The sequence below is a fragment of the Otolemur garnettii genome, unplaced genomic scaffold (genome assembly GCF_000181295.1).
Source record: "Otolemur garnettii isolate 467f Iridium unplaced genomic scaffold, OtoGar3 scaffold00129, whole genome shotgun sequence".
NCBI classification, from domain to species: Eukaryota; Metazoa; Chordata; class Mammalia; order Primates; family Galagidae; genus Otolemur; species Otolemur garnettii.
In genome coordinates, this window is record NW_003852524.1 from 3,128,410 (window position 1) to 3,135,294 (window position 6,885).

A 6,885-nucleotide genomic window follows, 5' to 3' on the forward strand; every position below is an offset into this window, starting at 1 on the left:
TTTTAAATAAAAGTGAAAAAGAACAGAAGAAAATATTATACTTAAGGGAAATAATAGAATGTAAGAATTCTTAGTTCTGTATATAATCACACACAGGTTTGGGGAAATCTGTTTGTTTTTTAAGTTATGAAACTCATCTCGAAGAATCTCTTTATTTTCTAGAAGGACTCTTTAAAATAATGTGGAAATTATCACATCTGCTTACAGAGGAAACAGTGACATTGTGAAATATTATATAAGCGGTGTGATGACCTTAACTTTGGCAATCATGCAAAAGACCCATGCTAATTTAGATGCAGTGAACTGTATATCGTCTTTTTGTACTAAATTAATAATTTGATCCAATGAACAGAAATACATGAAATCACTAAACAAGGAGAAATCAACTCAGGTTTTTAATAAGATCTCAATTTGTAAAGAATTTCTAATTTTTCTTAGAAATTTCCTCAAAGCTTTACAAAATCCAGGTTGGGTGCCAAATGAAGAAGGTAAGTTTGAAAAAAGGGAAGAAAATAACTTCATGCTAAAAATTGTATACTCTGCAAATGATGAACACTTAATTAACATTTTCTATACTTTGTGGCTATTCTTTTGAGTATTAAATGAGAATTGGAGAATTTTATTAATGTTGATAATGAGGGAGCACTAATCAGCTTGGGCTATTTTTGGGAGGGAAGATACTGCTGTGTCTCATTATATATTAATATTTTGTATTAGTATTTTATGATATGATTTGCTTCACTTGAATAGCAGTGAGATTTTCAAGTATAAATGCTAAGTCACAGTTGGATCGACGAATCTTTGAGTCTTAAAAGTTCAGAGAAGAGTTCCATGGTAGACTGGGGAATCATCATCTCACAGATGGTAACCAAGATGGCAGGACTAAGTGAGACTGCCTCTGTGGAGACTGCAGTATGATAAAGGACAGAAGACCAGTTCCAATTCTTGACAAAGAAGGAGAAAATAATAATTTGTCAGGAGGTGTCGAATGTTGCTAAGAGGTCAAGGAAAATGAAAACTTCAATAAACCCACTGGAGATTCCCACATCAATGTCCTTAGTGGCAAGGAAAGTTTTGGTAGAGGCAGAAACCAGGTTGGAGTGGGTTGAGGAACTAGTAAGGGGAAGCGATTTGAGTTAGCAAAAAAGGTAGTTCTTTGAAAATTTTGTCTGTGGGTAAAAATGCAGAGAATCCAGTAAAGGCACAGGCAAGTTGAAATGAGAGAGTCTTGACTATTTGTAAATATTAGTGGGATCTCTGCTGGAGAAGGAGAGAGGTTGAAGATAGGGGTTCTTGAGAAGGAAGGAAGTGATGGAGCAGACAATGTAGGAAGAGGGATTATCCATAGCTGGGGGGACCTCTGCCTACATCAGCATAACTACAGCCTCCTACTCCAATTAGGATGGGTGCAGACAGGATCGCTTCCTAGATTACATAGGGAAGTTGAAGGAAATATCAACAAGTTTTGTCTTTTCTCTACGAAGCAGATGTAACCAGAGTGGTTAGTAAGGATTTGAGGAGAGGAGAAAGGGTTGAAATAGCATTTCTGGAGAACAGGAGAGAGAAAGCTACATTGAGGACAATGTTAGACTAGGCAGGTATTGAAGACTGGGAATTTGTAATGTCATCAAACTCCTTGAATTTATGAATGTATTATGGACAGGAATGTTATTTTTTAAAAATCAGAAATCAGGGATATTCTGTTTTCAGGGAAGGCAGAAGAAAGGTTTGGTTATTTACATTTTAGGTACTCAGTTTGATGTGTATCTCTTAATCACAGCATTTTTTTATGACAAAATTTAAGAACACTTTTTGATCTTGAAAAAAGGACTACTTTTAAAATTCAGAGTGTGTATTCTGTATGTTCTGTTCTATTCAAAACAGAACCTGGTGTCCTTACTCAGGGTCATTAACTTGGCATGTTCTTTCTGCTCTACCGGGCTTCTTCTACTAGACTCTAGAGTTAGACTAAAAGTATCAAACAGACCCAGAAGATGAAAGACCTCAGTTTGCTGACTTTGAATTATAAGCATGTTAATATGCCCACTTAACTAGAAACTCTAAATGTCGACTTCCCATTTGACTGTAAGAGTGTTTACTTGAGGGCATAGAGCTCTTTATAAAACGAAAGAGATCTTGTATTCAGAGACTTCCAAACTTCATTTTCGATGCCAAAGCATTTTGAAAAATAAAATCTAGTACAAACAAAAATGAAAAGAAAACTGTTTTGGTTGCAGTGGCCACAGGGGACCTGGAGCCCACCCACAGGCCTCCCCTTTCTCCTCTTCCTCATCCCACGCTCCGGAAGGACCCCTGAGACTTCACCATTGAAGCTGGTGTTTCAAAAGTACAATTCTAGGTGGTCACAACTATATTGAATTTCATCAAAATATAAAGTTCTTGAGGTACACTAACTAGGGTTTGAAGATTTTTTTCTAATAAAATAGGTAGCTTAGTATATGCTTTGACCCAAAGTATATGATTGTTTTCTGTTGCTAATTTTAGTGATAATAGAAACTGATCTGACCAAAGAAGGTCTATAAAAACCATTACTAAATATGTTACCAACCTGGGGTTTCAAAAGCCAAACATTTCTTCTAATCCACTAATCAGGATTACTAAACTTCACAGTGAGGGGCCCTTTATTAAGCTCATGTGCAGAAGTGTTCTTTATCATCTCAAAAGAAAGACGTATGACTATGATGGGAGGGGGGGATTAACTGCCTTGATCTTGAGCAGCCAGGAAAGCATGACTTTACTTGCGAGTGACAATATCGATAGAATAATGGAATTGAATGTTTTCAAGAAAATAACAGTTTTCTGTTGAAAAATAAAGCATGGATAAGGTAGAAGAGCTGTCACGGGGAATGTCTCAAAGGAGGTTCAACAGCATGAAGAACTTGCTAAAAGAGTTATAAAGACACACCAACAGGGGGCAGCAGAGTTGAGCATGGTGTGTGCCGCATGCAACACCATGTTTACTTGAGTTATTGTCAATGGTCATAGCAATAGGAGGTAGATTGTCCCGATTAGATTTGATATTGGGTGAAACAGAGGCTCTTAGGGGTTAAGTCACTTACCTAACTCACACAGTAAATTGCTAGCTAATGTGGTAGAACCAAAGTTCAGATCCACATAATTTTATTTCAAGATCAAAGTGGCCTAGTGCAGTCAGACCCCAATAGGCGGCTAGGATTAGACGTAGTTGAAGTTGAGAAGGCAAAGTTCAAAACTGTAAGAGATGTAACCAGACAGTGTCACCTAAGAAGTTAAATACCTCCAATGACTCACTGAGGAAGAAGTGGCTCTGATGGGCTAATGAGGGTTTGTACCTGAGGATCTGTGGCCTTTTAAAGTGCCTCCACACCATCCTCCCTCTAAATACTAGGGTGACTAGAGCACTATCTCTGTAGGGCTCCAGCCATTTGGGACATATGCTACCAAAAGCTTTGATACTGAGGCCAGATGAGAAGACCTCTGTGTGGCTGAGGACTCCCTGTGGTGTCCCTGACTTTGGAGGTCTGGTCCATTGAGATACTTTGTCTCAATATTCATTTTCTGCCCAAAGGGAGAGAGTTCAATCTGGTTTTGTCCTCAAAATCTTCTGCTCTGCTCTCTATTCCTGAATCATACATTAAAATCTATATTACTGATATATGAAATCTTCTTCTAGTTACACAGAAGCAATTAACAAAAGGAAGTGAGAATCATTAAAAGAGTTAAATGTTAAATCATGTGGACCAGATATAAAATGTAGAGTCTTAATTTTTAAAATATTTTTTCAAGGTGTTCAAATAATAGGAATATTTGGGAATAGGTGTTAGGGAATGCAATACCCTGCATTACATGATTATTTATAGTGTGTATACTTTGTACGTGATGCAAAATTTTTTGTATACTTCAGTGCTGCCAATTTCCTTTTTTTGTGGGTGTGTGAATCAGACATCATCTTTAAACATTTCCTGAAGTGATAGACTATTGATACTTTATTTTGATCAATAAATACAACACAATTCGTTTACATTTAGATAATTCAAGCTTGCAAATTTTCTGGCATTTTCTTTTCCTGAAGAATTCATATAATCGGGAGTAAGGATAGAATTAGATTTATTGCTCTTAATTCATGTAAGTGTTTCTAACCAACCAATCCAATGGGAACTTTCTAGTCTCTCTTTCTCTCTCAGCTAAATTTAATAGGCAATATCCTTATATAATTGTAATAACACATCACATACATTTTTTGTGACCAGAGAAAAGAATTCCAGTTTGTTTTATTCTGTTTCCTATTTGGCTATGCTTTGTTCTGAGTTAAAGCTGTTTACTACATATGTTATAACCCTTTTTTCTATCCTTACTGTGAAAAAAGAAGACAATGAAAATTCCTTAAACCAAAGTACTACTGATTTTTGTAAAGGAAAATAACAGAATTTGGATTTGGGGAACAATGTTTATTTTACAACAGGTATTTTTGTACCATACCTGGAACCAATCCCTCACTTTGTGATCAGTCTTTGTACAGCAGAGACTGTGTAGTAAATATTGGTAAGTGACAGAGTGAACAGTGCTCTAAGGAGCCCATTGACTACTTTTTTCAAAGCAAAAATTGTCTTCTTTTCTCCCAATTTCTTCGTTTAATTCATATAAATTAATTCCAATTCTAGAAATGCTATGATGGCTATTATATTTGTCATATAATTAATCAGAGGCACAAAGGAAAGTAGGTATTAATTATTGTTATCAACCAGGCTCTTCATTGTTTAAAATTTCCCAAACCCAAAAGTAACAGAATAAGCATGTTTTCTTTGGGCAAAGTGGAGAAAGTTTTTTTTTCACAAACTTACATGAATCACAGCCATCTCCAGTGTCCGAGTTCACATGCTTAGAGGCAAATTGTATGAAGAAAGCAGGATCTTAGCCTAATCAGTGAACCAAATCTAGAAGTACTGATCTCACAGAAAAGATCATGCCCTCCTCAGCGTGCATCTGGCCCTTTTCATTTTGCTTTCATCAGCTGGGGCTGTTCAGTGGTGCAAAAAAAACATTGTAAAATGCTTACAGCTTTTGAAGTGCTTCTGAGTTCTTATAATAATAGTAAGAGTTGCAAATGTTGTGGGACTAGCCTATCACAGAAAAGCTTTATTCAGCTCCACAGGGAAGGGCGAACTCCAGTTACCAAGAGCTGCTCTAAAGTGAAATACTTACAAGAGAGGACTGAAGTATTCATTGTTGTAAAGCTTAAAGGGAACAAATGTGTGTTTCATGGCTTGGCTGATCCTAATATCTATCTGTAAAGGGGATCTGTGGCAGGCAGGAGAGGGAGAAAGTGAAATTTTGCGGATGGATAAAAAGGAACTTTCAACAGCCCAGCGTATTTTTTTGGCAATGATCCAATGCACTGGAAATTCTCCAGCAGAATGGGCTGAACCTGGCAGATCTGCAGATATGCATATTTCTGCTCAGTACAATCAGGCAGAGACTTCCAGAGGAACTAATTATCTTTCCGTCTTTTTTACCTTAGAAAGAGGGCAATATTTGGAAGACAATTAATTGCAAAGAGATTTTAGAGGCAATGTTTAAAAGATGTTGAAAGAGACTTCTTTATTTAGCCTTCTCTTAAGAAGTTTTTAATGCTTGTTTGTGCCCCCCAAATAATTTATCATAATTGACAGATGCTCAAGCCATTTGGTGTATAATTTGAAAGCTTTTGTTTATTATTGCATTTGCTTTTCTTAAAGAGATGAAGGTCTTATTGTGTTGCCCAGGCTGGACTTGCTAGTTTATCATTCATGGCATTGAATTAATCAATGCAATCAGTTTTCTAGGGATATCTCTATAAGAGATAAACCTGTTTACTGACACAGATTACCTACATTGTAGAAAAATGAGCTACACAGGAATATAAAGTGAGCTTATCTCTAAAGAATATTTTCTACACAATGCTGGCATATAAAAATGGGCTATATATGTTGATAATAGTGTATAATACTGTATATGTTTTATACTATATTTGTTTAAATGACTGTATATGAAAGGGGTGATGGCATAGTCTTTCCAAATGAATTGGTATAGCAATTTCAAGCAATTTGACCGATGTCTTTAAAGTTCAAGTATATATTTTAAGAAAAAATAAAATAATATAAAATAGGGAGAACTGACTTACAATTTTGGAAATACTTGGCCTCCATAATTGGCCATTTTTACATTTTCTAAAAATTTTCAGTGATAGTGGGACCTTATAAAAGCCAATGGACTTAAAATACAAAAATTAAAGTTCGGTGCCTGTCGCTCAAGTGGCTGGGGTGTTGGCCACGTATACCGGAGCTGGCGGGTTTGAATCCAGCCCAGGCCTGCCAAACAACAAAGACAACTACAACCAAAACATAGCTGGGTGTTGTGGCAGGTGCCTTTAGTCCCAGCTACTTGGGAAGCTAAGGCAAGAGAATAGCTTAAGCCCAGGAGCTGGAGATTTGTGGAGCTGTGATGCCACAGGACTCTACACAAGGTGACAGTTTGAGGCTCTGTCTCAAAAAAATATATATATATATATATATATGTGTGTATATATACACAAAAATTAAAAAAGAACATTTGGTTTTAAGAGTGGGCTGGTGGAAAGAGAGCTTTTTAAGTAGAGGGAATAAATTTGTATGTTCTGGGGTGGAAAAAGTGGCCAAATTTAGAAAGAAAAGAAGAAGGTAGAACACTGTTCTATCTCTTCCTGTCACAGATATCTGTGCGTATCTAAAGGGGTTGTGTTCAGTATCCCTGAGAAGAGCAGTGATAAATCCTCTTCTAAATGATAAGACCATTCATTTCATCATTTACCTTTATTATGTGACTCTTTGGTGGAATTCAGTCTCCAGTAGAACCTCTATGGCTGACCAC

The 6,885-nt window shown here is 36.5% G+C and overlaps 1 protein-coding gene across 21 annotated transcripts in view; it reads left to right on the top strand.

The window, feature by feature from the left end:
- ANK2 (ankyrin 2) overlaps positions 1 to 6,885 on the top strand; it is a 654,255-nt gene that overhangs the window by 185,551 nt on the left and 461,819 nt on the right. The gene's annotated exons all lie outside the window — the stretch shown is intronic.